Source organism: Mytilus trossulus, unplaced genomic scaffold (genome assembly GCF_036588685.1).
Source record: "Mytilus trossulus isolate FHL-02 unplaced genomic scaffold, PNRI_Mtr1.1.1.hap1 h1tg000247l__unscaffolded, whole genome shotgun sequence".
Lineage (NCBI taxonomy): Eukaryota > Metazoa > Mollusca > Bivalvia > Mytilida > Mytilidae > Mytilus > Mytilus trossulus.
Window position 1 is genome coordinate 2931997 of NW_026963318.1, and position 12499 is coordinate 2944495.

Sequence of the window (12499 nt, forward strand, 5' to 3'; positions counted from 1 at the left end):
TCGTAGTCAATATTAATGTTAATTCTTTTTTTTTGGGACCAATAATCACATAACATGTATAACATGTATAAAATCCCCACCTATCTACAAGATATACACAAACAAAAATTGAAGATCAGTGTAAATACTACACTAACTATCATGACTATAAGGTTATAGTATACATGCATAGAAATTTATTAGTTATTGAAAACCAACCTATTTTTATTTTCAGGGATTTTTGTTTTCATTCGTGTTTACTTGTGAATATGTGTACCTTCAATTGAAGCATATGCATGCCAGGGCTTTGCTCAATATTGAAGGATCTATATTGGTTAATTTCTGTGTTGTTTGGTCTCTAGTGGAGAGTTTTCTTATTGACAATTATCCATACATATTTTACAGTCACAATCAAGTTCTTTCATTGGTCAACTAGATGAAGATAATAAGTGACTTTGAACTATATACATGTATATAAACAGGGTTCTCACTAAGGCGAGTCCATGAGTCCTGGACTCATCAAAATCTGTCTGGACTCACCATTTTCAATACCGATGAGTCCATAGATGCATTAAGATTAAAATATTTTGTATAAACTGAACACAGTTAAACACAAATACCATCATTTTATAGCAACAGTTTAAAAGTAATCTGAATTTAATGTCATTTCATTGCTCTGTTAGGCCATGGAAACTAACATATTACATTATATTGCAATAAAAAATCTTCTTCTTGCTGTTGGACTCACCATTGCCAAAAATGACGAGTCCCTGGACTCGCCTTAAAATATCCTTAGCCAGAACCCTGTATAAATATAGCTATCTAGCTATAGTCAATACCTGATGATGTACAACTGAGAGAAGACAGATCAAACCAATTGTCTGTACTCCATCTATTCCATACCTCCTTACGTACACAAACACTCTAAAGAATCACATTGATGGAAAAACCAATATGAATAATACCAAAATTTATGTCATCATCATATATATCTGGAACTGATCTAAATGATAAAATGTATTTCATTGCTTCTGAACTAACACAAAACCAAAGGCTACAATTATATCACAGCTGGAAATAAAATTATCTGGAAATCGTTCTTTTTTTCCAACTTAAATAAATAAATTGATTGACTATTGGTTGTTTATATTTAATCTCCAGTGGTAAATGCATGTACATAATGTACACTACTGTTATCAACTTCCAAAGTAGCTGATACAAGATATACTCCAAATGTTCTAAAACCAGAACCCATTATATTTACGATTAGCTTCAAGAACATGTAATTAGCTTCAAGTACAAACATTAGCATGTATAGTACCTCAGTATCATTTAAATCTGCAGAAACTGTTGACTGTTTTCAATGTTTTCACAGCCTGTTTCTCTATGGAATCTATTATCCATATCTCTCTAAACAATTAACAATCTTTTCTGACAGTGTTTCCAGATCAAGGATTTGTTATTTGTTAAACCATTGTTTACAGAATGAATCATCCCTGTTACATTGTCTATAACACAAGGGAATCATGTTGTCAGATCATCATTTTATTGTAATGGATTAATATCTTTTATCTTCAATTCTTGTTTATGCAATGTACTATTACTACTATAAACATGATAAATGTACAAATGTATGTATCTTAAAAATTGAATGTCAAACATTGATATCATGGACAATAAAAAGGGAGAGATTGGAAGGGAGGAACCTGACTTACAGGTTGTTTCCACCAATGTTCCAATTCAGCATTGATCTTAAAAAAAGAAGAAGGGTCCACCACTGGGGTACAAGTATCTCAATTCTAACTATACAACTCAACCATCTTACATGTCTTGTATCATGCATGTACATGTATATATCATGATGTAAATTTCAATTTCTTACAAAGTTAAGTATTTCTCATAGAAGTTACATTTCATGGATACTTTTAAATACATGTAGAAAATGAATTGTACATGTTTGAAATGTGTGTTTATACATGTATCTGTGCACATAAATTTAAAGACATCATTCTTAGGATTCAGAGGTCAATATCTATCACTGTAGTCATGGCATGCATGGTAGTATCTCAGTTTATACTTAAAATGCACATTCTTTTACAGGCATGACAGGTTTAATATGCATTGGCAACTATCATTGACTATATAACCCACATCTCCTTATGAACTTCAGTAAACGTACAATGTAAATTGTAATATAATATTCTTTTGAAGCAAGTTATAATCAAATTTGTATTGAAACTCTTACCGTTACTCTCTTCAAATTCCCAGAACTGACAAAACCGGAAGAATTTTACTCTTTAGTTACATGTACATGTACAAAAAAGAACGCAATAAAAACAAACTACATGTACATGTAGAATTTAAGCTTTGACAGATATAGTGTTAATTTAATCAAAATCCTTGTCATGCACATGAACAGAGATATTTGAATGACATATTATGCATGTTATTTAATTTTAAATCTCTCATCCTCGTTATTTATTATAAATTTATACCTACAAGTAATTTATTTCAATTATAGTTTCCACAGATATATTACCCACTGGGCTAGCACCAAAAAAAATCATCTCGAAAAAAATAAATTAGAATTTTCTGCCCTTGAGCAAACTTACTTTTTCAACCTAGTTAATTGTGGACACTCTATACAAATGTTCACTACCTGTGTTTATAATGGAAAGTTACTTAGTATACCGGTCTACATTATAACAACATTTAGCTGTCATATGAGAAATATATTATCACAGTGTGAAACTGGCAACACCTGGATTTTAAATTCATCTGACAAATCTTTTAAAATGTCATCTACAAATGTACATGTTTATGATCTACTATCATGACTATACAAATACATGTAAATAAGTTTGAAAAAATTTACCTTAATTATTTTACAATATAAATACTGTTACAACTATACATGTATATTGTATATCATATTTATTGATCATGTTCATATTATAGTTTGAACTAATTTTTTTATATTTATTTATGATTAAAATAAAAGTGCAGATTAAAGTCAAGTTTTTTTCTGTAAAACAAAATGTGCATTGATACATAATTAATGAAGCAATTTTTCATGTATACACCTGTGATATCGCGAGTCCATGACTGAATTGAAGTATTTAACTATGTGTATGCCTTAATTCATTATTGGTATTGTCATCTGATAAAGTAATGCCGATTATGAGATGTAACCTTGATCCTATCAATTAGGCCACACCAATTTAATTTCTTGTTCTACGGATTTTTGGACTCCAAAAATTGGGGCGAGCGAGCGATTTGAAAATTTTAATAAAAAAAATATTTAATTTGCAAATTTTTGAGGCGAAGCTTAAAAAGTAAAGGCGAGCGATTATAATTTTTTTTTGTAAACATAAAATAGTAGGTTTTGACTATATTAAAACTTGATTTATCACTTGTATCTTGACATTTCTTTAATTTATGAAGTATTTTTTCCCTGTTCAACAAGAAATAATTGAATAATTAAATCTGGTCTATGTATGTGTGACTGACAATGAGACAATTCTCCATCCAAGTCATAATCAGGTTCAGAACAACCCCTTAATGTTATGAATGTCCCTTTTATGAGGGTTCAAAATATAAAAGTTATAATATATTTTTGAGTAAAAAAAAAAAAGTACAAAAGGGCTTATATTTTCCCAAAGAACTATAATATTTGGTATTAAATGGTCAAAATATGTCCAAGAATTTTGTAATATTCCTGGACTTTAACCATGTTAACACATTTACTTTAACAGTTTAATATTATTCAAAATAAGTGGACCCATCCCTCTTTTAGAAAAGTTGTTTAAAATATAATGTATTTCTCCTCTCTTTGAGTAAAAAATTCTAAGTTGTCAAAGGTTTTGTATAGTAGTAGACCGAATAATCTGTCTCTAGTGTGGGTTCATTTGTCATTCCATATTTTCTTTTCATCATTTGGCTATTTTATATTTTTTTTTTTTTTTTTTTTTGTCCACGTGTGGACACAAAAAAAAAAAAAAAAAATATAAAATAGCCAAATGATGAAAAGAAAATATGGAATGACAAATGAACCCACACTAGAGACAGATTATTCGGTCTAGTATAGTAGCACTGTGCAAATCCTTAGTATTTCTATTTTCATTTCTATTTTCATTTCTACAACAGACTGAACAGTAAACATGGTAAAATGACCGCTTCAAGGCCCTTGTCTGAGGGAGGGTTGGTCCCAACCTGATAATAACAAACATAGGTCAAAGTACGGCATTTTACACAGTGCTTTGATCAAGACCAACCAGCAAGCTATATTAGACCACAACTTAATAGGCCTACTGTACACAATTCGAACAGGAAAACCAACGATCTAAATTATATTTCCAAACGGGAAAATACCAATGAACCACATCAACAAACGATAACTGCTGAACGACAGGTCTCTGAATCAACCAGGACAGGTGCACAAACCTGCAGTGGGTATGACCGTCAGCATACATTATAATTGCAGTTGAAGGCAAATCCTTCAGAAGTTCTTTGACCTTTATTTTAACAACGAACATTTTTTTTTATAGGGGATATAAGTTAGGGGGAAAGAAACCAACGTTTTGTTCTGTACTGGTATTTCTATTTATATCGGAGCACTCACGCTTGGAATAAATTGGTTTCATGCCGAAACAAATATTCTCGCAGATATTTACAGTGTTGTGGGGTGCTGATAGGTTTAAAATCGTTATATACAGGCTAGACTGTGATTTTAAAAAACAAATGTTGAGATTTTCATATAATATTTACAAAAAAACGGTGCGGGAAATGGACATGATTTCATTTCCGGATGCGGGAAGCGGGAATATAATAAAAATAAAAAAAATCTGTTTTGAAAAAAATAGGTGCGGGCGGGTCCGTCGAACAAGGAATCAAATTGGTGTGGCCTTATTGGTGATATTAATAATTTGGAAAACAAGAGCCTGGAATGGAGTATTATTTACTCAACAGTATACCATGATACAGCAAAATTCTAAATACACCGTTTGGTGGTGCGCCTATACTTGTAGCTATTAGATGCAGAACGTACAGATAAGGTTATAGGTAACAGGTGAATATACTATTGGTATCGGTGTTGGATTCGATCCGGAACTTCTTAATTATTGACAATATTAATAGCATGGAAAACAAATGGGCCTGGAGTGGTGCAATTTTTAATCAACACCATTGTACTATATTAGTTATATATAAAGTTGAATTCTTTGATTCATCGCTTTTACGTGATGATGGCTGACAAATTGGATGTTATATACGGGTGGAATCAGAAAAAATGAAGATTTTAACATATTGGGGCATATTGTTTCCCCCATTATATTTAGGAAAGTAAATTAAATGTCAAACCAACAAGTTCAATACCAGCTAACTTGCAGCCAAATTTCATTTAGATATCTTGTACCAGCCAAAAGTTTTATTAAAAAAACATGTCAAATTTGTCAGGAGTGTGACGCTTTTTGTGTGACAGGATTTGTTTTTAATAATTTACATGTTGAGTAAAAATTATTATGATGAATGCATGTACATGAAGATGGTTTATAATCATTCTTCAATACTAGGTTTTGTAGATTATAGATTGGTGTTATCATTGCACAAATATTATGTAAATAAATATACATTGTGAAAAGGTATGTACCAAAAATTAATATTGGCAAAATTTGATAATTTCTAAATTAAAGTGTTATGGTTGTATTTTAAAGGAGTATTTGTGTGTAAAACTGGTAAGTATTTATTGTATACATGTATAAGCTATCCATAAAAGGCTATACAGACATCCTGAGGTGCATAATTCACATATTGGATTAACTTCTATACAAGCACCCAAAAATGTCAGGAGTGTGACAACTGTCTTTAAACATGTACCAAATTTATATAATGCTTTTCATCTTACATTGTTATTTATTTTTCAGAAGCACCTGTTCCATAGAGAAGAAAAACATTTATTGCAGCTGTGATAATCTATATGTTGAATCTACACACTTGATTTTTAGATGTCAGGAGTGTGACACTTTTTTTATACATTCAATGACATTGTTTAAATTTTAATTATATATTCAAAAAAATGATCCATTGTTACTTGGTGTCAAAATTTTGATAGAAGAAGGTTAGTAAATACAAAATTTAAACAATATATGTCATTGAATGTATAAAAAAAGTGTCACACTCCTGACATCTAAAAATCAAGTGTGTAGATTCAACATATAGATTATCACAGCTGCAATAAATGTTTTTCTTCTCTATGGAACAGGTGCTTCTGAAAAATAAATAACAATGTAGATGAAAAGCATTATATAAATTTGGTACATGTTTAAAGACAGTTGTCACTCCTGACAATTTTTGGGTGCTTGTATAGAAGTTAATCCAATATGTGAATTAAGTACCTCAGGATGTCTGTATAGCCTTTTATGGATAGCTTATACATGTATACAATAAATACTTACCAGTTTTCCACACAAATACTCCTTTAAAATACAACCATAACACTTTAATTTAGAAATTATCAAATTTTGCCAATATTAATTTTTGGTACATACCTTTTCACAATGTATATTTATTTACATAATATTTGTGCAATGATAACACCAATCTATAATCTACAAAACCTAGTATTGAAGAATGATTATAAACCATCTTCATGTACATGCATTCATCATAATAATTTTTACTCAACATGTAAATTATTAAAAAAAAATCCTGTCACACAAATAGCGTCACACTCCTGACAAATTTGACATGTTTTTTTAATAAAACTTTTGGCTGGTACAAGATATCTAAATGAAATTTGGCTGCAAGTTAGCTGTAATTGAACTTGTTGGTTTGACATTAAATTTACTTTCCTAAATATAATGGGGGAAACAATATGCCCCAATATGTTAAAATCTTCATTTTTTCTGATTCCACCCTTATGTTGATTAAAAAAAAAAGAGAACATATTCTATATATTCAATAATTTCATGAAATTTCGATAGAATTGCCTGCTGGTTTTTGATACTTTTCTTCCAACATGTGATAAATGCATTCATATTATATATTTTTTGATATATATGTTGTGTGTCAAATATGTCAGGAGTGTGACAAAATCCCAGAAATGGATGCTTTTCTAAAAAGATGATTACTTTAAAAGTGTAGCCTATATTGGTATATTTTTTTTTGCTGATTGTTACCAAAAGTTGCGTCTTTAATGGAAAGGTGTTTTTGTTAATATTCTTAAGTAATTTTTTTCTGTATTTAAACTTTTATAACCAGGTCATTCATAATCTGCCATACATAAAGTGCTAAAACAGGATTTTTTTCAAAATGATGGCGATAATGTATAGAGAATTTGGTATCCAAATGTTCCTTAATCAACCTGGCATTAATAGGAAATATGTTTATGCTTTTAATGTATTCTTAATTGATGTAAATCATGTGTATATGTTCAGTTGTATTTGTTCAAATTACTGATTTTGTTAGTTATTAAAAGTTAAAATTATTCTTAATGTCTAAATGCTTTGTCTGGACACTTAAGTTTCATAAAATAAATGATATGGTGAATGTGGTGAGACAAATCCTGAACCCCAAAAAATATGTTTATTTTTTACCATGCTCGTCACACTTTTGCCTCATTTTTTCTGAATCCACCCATTAGTATTATAGAATAACACAAAGATATAGAATGAGTGTGTGGATAGGCTGTCAGATAAGTGTCATAGAAGCTTTGAATTTAATATTCATCATGTTCATTCAACAGAAACGCCAAAAAATAGAAATGAATATATCATTAGAGAAAATCAAGGGATTTAACCATGTTAACTATGGGACATCAAAATAGAAATTGACAAAAGACGTTTCAAATCCAGTTTTTCTTGACCAACTTCAATTTTATATCTTTGGTTCTCTTTACTATAAAACATGTCCTTAGTCATGATGTTCAGTGTTTGTTGATGTGGTTCATCAGTGTTTCTCGTTTTTTTATACATGTATAGATTTATTAGAACGTTGGTTTTCCTGCTTGAATGGTTTTACACTAGTCATTATTTTTGGCCCTTCAAAGTTTGCTGTTCATCAGTGTCTTCAAAGGCTTGAAGACCTAACTTTGACATATAATGGGTTACTTTTATAGATTGTTACTTGGATAGAGAATTGTCTCTTTGGCACTCATGATGCCCCATCTTCTTACATTTTTTTTTGTAGATACACCTGTACAATGTATATATCTATTATATAATGTTTACAAACAGCAAAGTTGCATTTCTTTTCAAATCCTGGGCAATCATATACATGATATTTATATAACAATTTATATTCATTGATTATATTCCTTAATTAATTAATTATTTCAATACATTCCGATCATTCTTAAAATCTAACAAAGTATTGAAGTGGGTGGAATCAATTTGGGTCAACATGGTCAAGAGCCAAACCAGTATATCTTGCAGATAATGGTAGAGCAGTAATGATCAGTATTAATATAAATCAGGTACAAACATATGCATGACAAAATGATGTACATACAAAATGATAAAAAAAATAATCTAAATTTTAATTTTATATCTTCACCATTGTACATGTTGTACACTGTATAACTTCATATCCATTCTATTCATGATCAAAGATATTTTATTGAACAAATGTATTACTGTTCATAACTGAAAAATGTGGGTCTAACTTTTTTCTTTTGAAGTTAAGACATTTGTCCCAATTAAAATCCCTTTTTATTCCTGTCCAGTCATAGTAATAGGGGTTTGGCATTTACATGACCGAATTGTTGATTCTTCAAATTTCTATCATAGGAATTCATGAGTTACTAAATAAGGGACGACTTCAAAAGATCGATGTACATGTAGGATAAAAAAACTATGTGAATTACATTTTTTATCCTACATTGAACTTTTGATGTCATCCCTAAACATGCTAAATTAAAAAAATTTGACCAGTCCAAAAATATATTTTTACAGGCCACATCCTGTTAGTCTATTAGTCAGTCCTGTTCTAAAGATGATTGATGCTGTCATGTTTGATGAGGTGCAAAACATTTCATAATATTGTGATGCAAATAGAAGATCAGAATTTTGTAAAATTTAGGGCAAACACAATGCCCCTATTGATGGTGCTTGATGTTCTTTGTCAACAGATTTCAATTACATGTACATAAGTAAATTGGTTAGAAATCAAAGAAACAGAATTGTAGCCTATCTACAATGTTCATGGTTTTATGTTTACTACAACAAATCTAAACCACATTTCAATTGCAGGAAATTCACATTTTGAAAAAATCAAGATTTGTGCACCTTCATTAAAAAGATATTTCAAATAAAATACATTGTATTAAATTAAATCATCTTCTGTCATGCCTGTTAATCAATCTTGGTATCAGGTCCGTTCGTGCCCAATATACTTTCGCACCCTACACGTTTGCACCCAAGGTACGTTCGCGCCCAATTTTAATTCAAATTCTAGTTGAATAATTGGAAAATCATGATTGTTGTTTTTAATTGCTTTCCTGTAAATACTGAATGTATTTATAGCTTGGTATGAGTAAAAGATTGAAGATTTCAAATTCAAATGAAAAAAACAAAAGATAATTGTTTTTAACAGCTTGTTTCCTTTGATACAATAAAAAAAATTGTAAGGGTTCCGCGGAACCCAGTGTCTCGCCTACTTTTTCTGAAATTCACAGGCTCAACAAAATGAGGAAAAAAACAATAAAAATATTCCTCTTGATACTATCTTTTGATTTTAAGTAGCTTCTGTCCAAGTTTAGTAAAAATCCAGGATAGTTTATGAATCTAATAAATGTTTAAAAACTTTAACTGCAGACTGTATGTAATGTTAACTGGAAGAAAACTTAGTCCATTTATAAGTAAAAAACAGATACACAGGTACAAAATATTATCAAAATTTCCTTCTAAATACTAGCTTATGATCTTAAACAAGCTTCTGTCTAAGTTTGGTACAAATTAAAAGTAGCAAAAGAAAGTATTTTTTTTTTAAATTTAACCACAGAGTGAACATGTTATTTCCTGGCAGAAAATCTAAGTCCATTTAAAAGTAAAATACGGAAAAAATGAATTTATTTTTCCTTATGCATATTATCTTTTGATCATAAATTAGCTTCTGTCTAAGTTTGGTACAAACCAGGATAGTTTAAGAAAGTTATCAAAATTTTAAAAACTTGAACCACAGAGTGAATGTAATGTTTCCCCTCAGAAAAACTAAGTCCATTTATAAGTAAAATACGGAAAAAATGGAATTTTATATTTACAAAATTAACATTTGGATACTATCTTATGATCATAAACAAGCTTCTGTCCAGGTTTGGAAGTAATCCAGTATAGTTTAAGAAAGTTATTAAAATTTCAAAAACTTTAACCACAGAAATGACAGAGTGAATATAATGTTTCCCTGCAGAAAAACTAAGTCCATCTATAAGTAAAATACGGAAAAAATGGAATTTTATTTTTACAAAATTTACTTCTGGATACTATCTTATGATCATAAACAAGCTTCTGTCCACGTTTGGAAGTAATCCAGTATAGTTTAAGAAAGTTATTAAAATTTCAAAAACTTTAACCACAGAAATGACAGAGTGAATATAATGTTTCCCTGCAGAAAAACTAAGTCCATCTATAAGTAAAATACGGAAAAAATGGAATTTTATTTTTACAAAATTTACTTCTGGATACTATCTTATGATCATAAACAAGCTTCTGTCCACGTTTGGAAGTAATCCAGTATAGTTTAAGAAAGTTATTAAAATTTCAAAAACTTTAACCACAGAGTGAATATTTGTGGACGCCGCCGCCGACGGAATGTAGGATCGCTTAGTCTCGCTTTTTCGACAAAAGTCGAAGGCTCGACAATAAAGCAATACACTATTACTGTATAACCAAAACATAATCAAATATGATCAAATTTGTTCAACACACAAAAAAAAAACGTAGTCAGAATCTCACTCGATTTTGAAACAAGTCAATGAAACAAAGTTATAGCAATACACTAACCAAAACGTGATTGAGAGTTATTCAACATAAAATAAAACGTTGGCAGAATCCCACTTTATTTAGAAACAAATAATTTTTTTTTTAACAATACACTATCGATCACTATATATCCAAAGCATAATTTACTCAAGACAACAAAATAAAAAACGCTGTCACTTTATTATGAGACAACGAAAAACAATTATACTTATAAGAATACTACTTGATTACAAAGTTATTAAACCCAAAACCAATTAAAATTGGGCGCGAACATGTAGGGTGCGAACAGACTTTGAGTGCAAACATTTAGGGTGCGAAAGTGAAAGGGGGCGAACATGAATGGGCGCGAACGGACCCGGATTCGTCAATCTTAATAAACTTTTGCCAGTTCTATACACCTTATTTCTATTTGTCCGCCATTACTGGATATCATACAGATCCTGTAAAATTTTGACGTCATAAAACAAAATATCTGACGCCACAATGGAAAAGTGATTGTTGTATGCGTCAAAAGTTCAACGGCCAGGTCAGCCCGGATTAGTGATAAGGTGTATTGTCCTATTGGTTAACTGTTTTTAACAGATTTTGAAGTTAAAATATGTTTGAATTAAAAAAAAAATAATCATTGGCTTCGTCCCCTTTCACAGGTACTGTCTGCCTCCTATTTTTAACTAAACATGCGGAAAATTATACATGTACAAGTCAAATGAAATGTAGGGGGCATATATTCCAAATGTAGTCTTTTGACAAACTATTACGCCTAAGCAGCTCAGTCAGAGGACTTGAAGATTTGTAAAAAGGTGACAATGCACACTAAAGGAAGTAGAATTTTACTTTTTTTACTTTGTTGCTATTTATTGATAACATGATTTTGTGCGCATTCCTGTGGAAACGTCAAATTATGCAAATATCAACATTGTTTTCTTTAAGTTTAAGCGATATTTCATCATGTTCATGAATGCAAAATAATCATTCGTTCTGTAAATGCATGCATTAATGTTTTAACTGTAAAATGATAAAACAATTTGCAACCTAGGGTGTCAAAAACAGTGTAATTTAGCACTTACTTGCTTAAATGTTTTTGCAGTACTGAACCTGTTTTGGGTGTAACGGAAGTGTCATAAAAAGCGACGCCGTATTTTTTTCCCTTTACGAACGACAACTTACCTCAAAGAGTGCAGTGCAATCTCAAGCGAAAAAATATAACCCAAGTTAGTTCGGGAACATACTGTTCCTAGGTTAGTTGTACCAGAGACATATAATATTGTATTATATGTCTCTGGTTGTACCACGGGGGGGGGGGGGGGGGGGGGGGGGGGGTAACTTCGATATTTTTTTGGTAGGGGTGTGCCATTTTTGCCTCAAAAAACGTACCAATTTTAATATAACATTCACTGAAATTCAGTACATAATAGTTATATAAATATTTAAGAAAGATTGACCTATACTTATATCACTCATAATTCATAAATATACCAGCAGAGACATATATACATGTGTATATATGTCTCTGATACCAGCTATCCTTATTTTTTTATATATGAATT

The 12499-nt window shown here is 30.5% G+C and overlaps 1 protein-coding gene across 1 annotated transcript in view; it reads right to left on the reverse strand.

The window, feature by feature from the left end:
* Positions 1-12106, reverse strand: part of LOC134701581 (CD82 antigen-like) — a 29691-nt gene extending 17585 nt beyond the window's left edge. Inside the window, exon 1 of the mRNA XM_063562714.1 lies at positions 12020-12106. The gene's annotated coding sequence lies outside the window, so the exon portion shown is untranslated. The remainder of the gene's footprint in view (positions 1-12019) is intronic.
* Between the last annotated feature and the right edge of the window lie 393 nt (positions 12107-12499).